Here is a 9,665-nt window from a genome sequence, read left to right as displayed (position 1 = left end):
ATTAAACTTAAAATCTTTTTCATAGTGAAGGAAACCATCAGCAAAATGAAAAGGCAACCTACTGAATGGGAGAAGATATTTGCAAGTGATATGTCTGATAAGGGGTTAATATTCAAAATATATAAAGAGCTCATACAACTCAAAAAAACAAACAACCTGATTAAAAAGTGGGCAGAAGACCTGAATAGACATTTTTCTGAGGAAGACATACAGATAGCCAAAAGGCACATGAAAAGATGCTCAACATCACTAATCATCAGAGAAATGCAAGTCAAAACCACGATGAGATATCACCTTACATGTCAGAATGGCTAGTGTCAAAATGACAACACATAATAAATGTTGGCGATGATGTGGAGAAAAGAGAATCCTACTACACTATTGGTGGGACTGTAAATTGGTACATCCACAAGGGAAAATAGTATGGAAGTTCCTTAAAAACTAAAATATTGGGCTGGCCAAAAAGTATGTTCAGTTTTAAGAAAAAATAAAAGACACATTTTTCATTTTCACCAAGATTTTATTGAACAACATGTTCATTAACCAAATGAACTTTTTGGCCAACCCAATAGAACTACCATATGATCCAGCAATTCTACTACTGGATATATATCTAAAGAAAATGAAAACACTTCTAAAAGATATGTACACCCCAATTTTCATAGTAGCTTTATTTATAATAGCCAAGATATGGAAGCAACTTAAGTGTCCATCTAAAGATGAAAAAAATAATAAATTAAATTAAATTAAATTAAAAATTTTAAGTGTGGAAAAAAAGGGAATTCTCTGGTTGTCCAGTAGTTAGGACTTGGCACTTTCAATGCAGGGGCTGGTGTTCTATCCCTGGTTGGGAAACTAAAATCCTACAAGGTGCACAGTGTGGTCAAAATTTTTTTAAAATTTAAATAAAAATGGGTAAAAAAGTGATACAAACACACACACACACACACACACACACACACACACACACACACATGCACACACCACTGGAATATTACTCAGCCATACAAAAGAATGAAATTTTACCATTTGTAACAACATAGATGGATGTGGAGGGTATTATGCTTAGTGAAGTAAGAGAGAGAAAGAAATACTTCATGTTTTCACTTACATGTGGAATCTAAAATATAAAACAAATGAATAAGAATACAAGACAGAAGCAGGCTCACAGATATAGAGAACAAATTTGTGTTTACCAGTGGGGAGAAGGGTTGAGGGTGGGGCAAAAGTGGTGAGGGGGATTAAGAGGTACAAACTACTAGGTATGAGGTACAAGTATGTAATGTACAGCACAGGGAACATAGACAACATTTTACAATACTTTTAAATGGAGTATAATCTATAAAAACATCAAATGACTATGTTGTACACCTGAAACTAATGTAATGTTATAAATCAACTATAATTCAATTTTTTAAAAAATCTGATCCAAGAAAAAGCTAAACAATCTCTAAGATCCTTTTTATCAATGTTTTAATCTGAATAATTTAGTCAACAAACTTTTACACAAAGCCTACCATGTGCCAGGTACTAAGCTAAGCACTGAACATATGGATGTAAATAAAAGAGAAACGGTTTCTGTTTTCAGAGGGTTTATAAGTCTATTGTATAGGTACAAATCTAATTCTTATATCATTAATTAAGCCTCTTTTCTACATCAGGCATTGTGCCAGGCACTTACCCAACTACCAAAGTAAACATTATTGTACTCATTTCATAGATGGAGAAAATGAGACTCAGAAAGTTTAAATAAACTGCTCAAGCTTATTTGGCTTGAAGCAGCAAGGTATGAATGCAGTTCTGTTGAGTTCTGACCACCACATTCTTTGTATTATAGAAAGTGGTGAAAGCACACATTCTTGCCTTGTTCCCAACCTCAGGAGGAAACAAATTAGTCCTTCTTTAAGCATGATGTCAGCTGTAGGTTTTATGTAGATACATTTTATCAATCTGAGGAAGTTCCCTATTATTTCTAGTTTACTGAAAGTTTATATCATCAAGGAATGTTGAATTCTGTCAAATGCTTCTTCATCATCTATTAAAAAGATTATGTTTTTTCTAATGTATTCTGTTAATATGGTTATTTACATTGATTCATTTCAAATGTTAAACCAAATTTGCATTCTTAGGATAAACTCCATTGGCCATGATGTATCTTCCTTTTTACATATTGTTGGATTCCTTTTGCTAATGAATTTTATTGAGGTATAATTGGCATACAACACTGTATTGGTTTCAAGTGTACAATATAATGATTTGATATTTGTATATGTTACAACACAATCACCTCAATAAGTCTAGTTAACATCCATCACCATACATCAAAAAAAATTGTTTTTCTTTTGATGTGGAGTTTTTAGATTTATAGCTTAGCAACTTTCAAATATGCAGTACAGTATTATTAACTATAGTCACCATACATTACAGCCCCATGACTTACTTATTTTATAACTGGAAGTTGATACCTTTTGACCCCCTTCACTCAATTTGCCCATTTGCGATTATTTTTTTAATGATTTTTATATCTATAATTATGAGGGATATTGATCTATATTTTTCTATTCTTGTAATGTCTTTGAATGTTTGAAATCAAGATAATGCTTGCTATCTTGCCCAGTAAGTTGGGCAATGATCCCTTCTATTTACTGAAAAGTTTGTATTGTCTTCTTCATTAAACTTTTATAGACTTCACCATTGAAATCACTGGGACCAGAGGTTTTTCAGTGTGATAGTTTTCTATAATAAATTTAATTTCTTTAATAAATATAATAGGATGATTCATATTTTCTGGGCTTTTTTGTAAGTCTATGTTAGTAAGTTGTATTTTCCAAAAAATTTGTCAGTTTTGTCTAAGTTTTTTGAATGTGCTGTTTTCTTATTATCCTTTTATTTTTTAAAGATCTGTAGTTGATAATCCCACCTTCATTCCTGATATTGGTGATTTGCAGTCTCTTCTGTTTTTAATTCATCAGTCTAGCTAAATTTTGTCAATTTTGTTGATCTCTTCAAAGAACCAACTCTTAGCTTTGTTAAATTTTCCCTCTTGTCTGATCTCTTTCAATGACTTATTTTCTTTACTTTATAATGTCCTTCTTTCTACTTACTTTGTGTTTTCTTTTATCTTTTCACAGATTCTTAATGGAGGATCATAGTCCTTGATTTTAAATCTTTCTCTTTTTCTAATATAAGCATATAAATCTATAGATTCCCTCTGACTGCTTTCTCTGCACCCAATAAGCTTTTATATATTGTACTTATTGTCTCTCAGTTCAAAATATTTTTTAATTTCCATTGTGATTTTGTGTTTGGTCCATGAATCATTTAGAAATGTGCTATTTCAGGGAATTCCCTTGTGGTCCAGTGGTTAGGACTCTGTGCTTTCACTGTGATGGCCCAAGTTCAATTCCTGTTTGGGGAACTAAGATCCTGCAAGCTGTGAGGCATGGCAAAAAAAAAAAGGGAAATGAGCTTTTCCATTTCCAGGTATTCGTGGTTTCCCTATATATCTTATTGATTCCTAATTTAATTCTATTGTGGTCAGAGAATATACTCTGTATGATTTAAATCCTATTAAATTTACTGAGACTTGTTTTATGGCCCAGCATGTGCTCTATCTTGGTGAATATACTGTGTGTACTAGTAAAGAATGTATACTCTACACTTGTTGTGTATATTGTTCTATAAATGTTAATTACATCAAAGTGTTATTCAGATATTCTGTGGCTTTGCTGAATTTTTTTGTCTAGTTGTTCTATGAATTGATGGAAGAGGAGTATTATATGTATAATACTATAATTGTGGAATTATCTATTTCTTCCTTTTATTCTATCAATTTTTGCTACATGTAGTTTGAGGTTCTGTTATTAAAGGCATACATATTTATAATGCTTATGTCTTTCTGATGAACTGTGCCATTTATCCTTATGACATATCCCTGTTTGTTTCTGGTAATATTCTTGTCTTGAAGTCTATTCTATATAATACTTAAAATAATAATTTCATTCTTCTTATACTTACAGTTTGCATGGTATCTTTTTTGTTTTCATTAACTTTTAATCTTTCTGTGTCTTTATATTCAAATTGTGTCTCCTAGGCAGATTGAAGTAATGTCTTGGTTTTTTATCCACTCTGTTAATTATCTGCCTTTTAATTGTAGTGATTATACCATTAACATTTAATATAATTATTAATAAGTTTGGATTTAGTCTACCATTATATTATTAGTTTTTCTTGGTCCTATTTTTTTCCACTGTTTCCCTCCCACTTTCTTGCTTTCTCTTTAATTATATGAATTTAGTACTTCATTTTAATTTATTTATTGGATTTTGGCTGTATTTCTTTTTCTAGGTAGTTTGTCAAGAAATTACTAAATACAGACCTAACCTGGGCTCTGAAATTCTCCCCATATTATCTGGATCACAGGGTCTACTTTTTCTGGCTCCTGGCCAGAAAGACAAGGTTTCTATCAAATATACAGCCACCAGTGCTATTGTAACTATTTTACCTTTCCATGAAGGGGGATATTCCCTTAAACAAAGCCTTCATAAAGAAACCAATAAAAAGAAAAAAAAAGTAAATACAAAAACAACAACAAGTATGACACTATGTGGTCATGTCTTCAAGTTTTAACTCCCTCCAAAACCTGCATCCTTTTGTTTAACTTTCAGATCTCAAAGAGCTATTATTTTGAATTTTGTCCATATTGTTTCATTGTAATTAATGAAACGAATGGGTTATAGGAAGTTTCCAGAGCAGAATCAGAATGATTTCTTTAGTTTTTGATTCATTCAATTAACTGGAATACATAATTGAGAAATTAAGAAAGAAAGAGTAATTATTACTTTTCTGAGTTCTTGCATATCCAGATGCCTCTGACTTTTGGACACTCATAACATGTAACAAAGTATAGAATTTGGGGGTAATTTTTTCTCCCTTAAAATATTGTTGATCTTACTCCAGTGTTTTCTGGTATTAAATATTTTGAGAGTGGGGAGATAATCTGAGGCCTGCCTAATGTTTTCATTTTTACGTGTAACTTTCATTTCCAACCTGAATATTTTTCTTTCTCTTTTAATATTAAAAATTTTGCTGGGGCTTCCCTCGTGGTTCAATGGTTAACAATCCACCTGCCAATGCAGGGGACATGGGTTCGAGCCCTGGTCCAGGAAGATCCCACATAACGCAAAGCAACGAAGCCCATGCACCACAACTACTGAACCCGCGTGCCACAACTACTGAAGCCCATGCACCTAGAGCTCATGCTCTGCAACAAGAGAAGCCACTACAATGAGAAGCCTGCACATGGCAATGAAGAGTAGCCCCTACTCACCACAACTAGAGAAAGCCTGCGCACAGCAACAAAGATCCAAAGCAGCCATAAAGAGAAAAAGAAAGAAAGAAAGAAAGAAAGAAAGAAAGAAAGAAAGAAAGAAGAAAGAAAAAAAGAAAGAAAGAAAGAAAGAAAGAAAGAAAGAAAGAAAGAAAAAGAGAAAGAAAAAGAGAAAGAAAGAAAAAGAAAGAAAGAGAAAGAAAGACTGAGACTGACCAGAAGTCAGACAGTACCTTAAAAAAAAACTCTTTTTTTGCCAGGACAGTCCCAAGTGTTGTCTATTTTGTTAATTTTGCCAAAGACAAAACAGAGCATTTTCAATTTTTAAATTCAAAGTTTATTTAGCTCTGGGTGGTTTTTCCTCACTGTCAGTCAATGCCATGTCCTTATTTTTCTTATTTAATGTATTGAAACAAAATCTCTACTGTCTCTTTCCTATATTCATCAACTTTCTGATCATCTTCTTCTCTTCATTTTTCCCCTGTGTATTCTGGAATTGTTCCACATTTGTTCTCTGTATCATGACAGAGTTTTCTGTCTTTGACTATCACTGCTGTAAAAGTATTCTATCATGTTTTGGGTTTCCTTATTTTATTTCCTTATATGAGCCAGCACACTTTGCATCTCTGCCTTCACTTTAACTTGTTTCCTCATATATTCACTTTTGTGTTGTAGAGGTTTTATATTTTTCATCTTTTAGGAAGAAAACCAACAACTGTGTTTTAAGAAGTTGTTCTGGGCTTCCCTGGTGGCACAGTGGTTGAGCGTCCGCCTGCTGATGCAGAGGACACAGGTTCGTGCCCTGGTCCAGGAGGATCCCACATGCTGCGGAGAGGCTGGGCCCGTGAGCCATGGCCGCTGAGCCTGCGCGTCCAGAGCCTGTGCTCCGCGACGGGAGAGGCCGCAGCAGTGAGAGGCCCGTGTACCACCAAAAATTTTTAAAAGTTCTGATTTTTTGTAAAAAAAAAAAAAGTTCTGATTTTTTGTAAAAAAAAAAAAAAATTATTTTCAAATATTTCCACTTTTCAGAGTCTTAAGGAAAGCATTTCCTTTCCCCTATGTTGCATTATCCTTCTAGAGTACCCATGGAGGTTTCCCATTTACATACTTTGAAATGAGAGAATTCTGCCTGGAATTAGACAGTGTGGAATGTCCTTAGCTCCTTTTACTGTTCTCTCAGTTGCTGGCAGTCTCCTCATCTCAGACCTAGATGTGAATGTCAGGTAAGCCTGGACAGCCACTAATTTAATTAGTGAAGTCTAACTGTGTTCATTTAGGGAGCCTGAGAGTGGGTGCTCTCTTGATCTGAGAGTGGGAGATCTCTAAGTCAGATGTTCATTGCTTTTGTTCCAGTGAACGATGTTACATGGAGATTAAATGCTCAGTGAGCACTGCTCCTAGAACTCTTCCTATCTCTGCAACTGTTTGGTGGGTTTCTTCAACGACAAAGAACCCTAAGACACAATGAACCCCTGCTCTTCTACTCCTGACATGTTTTTTGTTAGGAGTATTAATTTCTGAGTTAATATAGAAAAACAGGTGTTAATGGGCGAAGGGGAGGGCAGGAGGCTGGGTTTTGGAGTGAGGTTCAGTTTTTCAGTCAGTGGACCACTGTATCCCCTATTTAGGAATGCATCACTCAAAGCCTTCCTTAGTTCTTTGAGGAGCTCTGAACTCTCTATTACAAAAGGTGGACAAGGAGATGAATGAGCTCAGACTGTGCTACTTGATCATCCTAAAACTATGTGTTCAGGAGAAATTCCACTCCAAGTCTGACATCTCTTATCTTCATTTTCCAGTGTGCTTGCCAGTTTCTTTCTTTTTCTGTTTTTTTTTTTTTTTAAGCCTATTTTAATAAGAAGTTGGAAGGAGAAATACCAGGTCTGGCTGGCTGGCTGGTCTGTCACCATAGTACCCAGGGTCCTCTGTAATTATGTTCTGAATACACTGCTTATTTGGTATGCTTATGTTGATGACTATCTAAGTCATTGGTAAAAAATAAAGCTGTCAGTGTGACAACTTTTCTAAGTCAAAGAATCTTCCACCCTGAGGTTGGATAAAAGCTCTGATTCTCTGTGAGAGCTGATACTTAGAACAGAAATGTTTTATGTGGGCCCTTTGGTGGCTATGAGGAGTTCCTGTCTCTATGATTCCTACTTTTTTTTTTTTCTGTTAAAGTAGAGTCGATTTACCATGTTGTGTTAGTTTCAGGTGTACAGCAAAGTGATTCAGTTATACATCTATCTATCTATTCTTTTTCAGATTCTTTTCCACTATAGGTTATTACAAGATATTGAAAATAGTTCCCTGTGCTATATAGTAGGCCCTTGTCGTCTACCTATTTTATATATAGTAGTGTGTATCTGTTAATCCCAAACTCCTAATTTATATCTCCCCACACACTATCCCCTTTTGCTAACCATAAGTTTTTTTTCTACCTCAGTGAGTCTATTTCTATTTTGGAAATAAGTTCACTTGTATCATTTTTTTAGGTTCCATAGGATTTCTATTTTCTTCTTCCCATATAGCTCTATTGACTCTCCCTGGAAAGAGAAACAGAGAAGCTTATCAGTTCCTTTGATTTGGATCATATTTAAGACAGAATACTGAAAAATTACACTCTAAAGGCAGGGAGTTGAGTTCACCTTTTAACACTATTTTTCATCTACTCTTTCTCATTTTCTCACCAACACTCCTTCAGTTGATACATTTATCTTGAGCTCCTGTTTAGACCCTTACACAGACAGACCAACTCATTTTACTATCTCTATTATTTCTCCTCCAATATTTTATTTTTAAAATGTTCAAATATACAATAAAGTTGGAAGAATTTTACAGTATACCCTCTACCTGGATTCTACCATTAACATTTTACTCTACTTGTTTTAATACAGAATTAGCCATCCTTTTAGCCATTCATCTATTTTTTTATGCATTTCAAAGTTGCAGACATCAGTCCACTTCCCCTAAATACTTCAACCAATGTACCATTAAGTAAAGCTTAATATTTGCTTATGCTTCTCTTCTTTTGACATAAAATTTGCATACAGTTAAATACACAAATGTAGTGTGCCTTTGCTGAGTTTTGATAAGTGCATACACCTCTGTAATCCAAACACCCATCACTATTCCCACTCTTGGCAATCATCACCCTCCAGTTTCTCCCCTACAATTCCAAGGGTGACAGCTTTGCAGCAAAGAGCAGCTAGTCCTAACTAGAGCAGAAGGGCCCGGGGCTCCGGGAGAGATGTAAAGAGGTAAAAACAGATAAAATAACTGTTTTTGAGGAGATTGGGAGGGAGTTACACTTCTCACAGCATTTGGCAATGATATAGTGATGCACATAGAAATGATTTTCAGACAAAACAAATAATAAAAAGAGTGACTATTACTCCCAAAGTTGCATGAAATGTACAAGACATGGTTCTGCTGGGAATAATATTTATATAATCATATCAATAGAAACACTGAACATTGATCTCATTTAAATAAATATAATTATTTGGAAGATGTGGAGAAGGGAAACAGATGTGATTAAGAAAACCTGTAGTGGAAATTCAATAAAGAATATCTAAAACTCAAAAATCAAGGAAGACTTGTGTAAGAATATTAAACAAAAGAACAAAGTATTGAATATGATTGTCTTCGGAGAGCTTGAATTGAGGAAGTAAGGGGAAAGAAAATTCTATCCTCTGTAGTTACCTTAGTAGAACACATTGATTTCTTAATCTATGTACCAATAAAATCTTATTAAAATTTTAAGTTAAATTTTAAGCAAAGGAATAAATAAATACTGTGTGACAGATTTCCAATTCCATTAATATTATGTGATATATACAGATGGGGGGGAACCTCTCACTTAAAAACAACTAGAAATATTGGTGAAATACAATAACATTTTAATTCTATACCTGAATTTAAAGAAAGTGAGAGGAAAGTCCTCCCCCCAATAAAACCAAAAAAAACCCTGAAAGCATCATGGCATAATTTGCCAATTACAGAAACCAAGGAACTTAAAATTTAATGACCCCTCAGGGACAGGACAAAGCATTGCATCTATACAAGGGGTTGGAATGAGACCCCTATATAAAACCAAGACTCTCAAAGAGATACTCTCTTGGTAAAAGAGGGTATCAGAAAAGAGGGAGATAACAAGGAACTTATCCTCCTTGCCCTGGGCCTTGAGTGGAAGAACTGTGTCACCTGATAATTTATAGGTAAAAGCCCACTCTCACACAAGACAGGGGTTCAAATGTACTATGCATGATCTTGGATCCCCAAGTTAAGAAATTATCATAAAAAGTTTTGGATTAAAAACAACCCTGGGATTCCTGGC

Source organism: Lipotes vexillifer, unplaced genomic scaffold (genome assembly GCF_000442215.2).
Source record: "Lipotes vexillifer unplaced genomic scaffold, Lipotes_vexillifer_v1.1 scaffold418, whole genome shotgun sequence".
Classification (NCBI taxonomy): domain Eukaryota; kingdom Metazoa; phylum Chordata; class Mammalia; order Artiodactyla; family Lipotidae; genus Lipotes; species Lipotes vexillifer.
Note: the sequence above shows the minus strand (reverse complement) of the source record.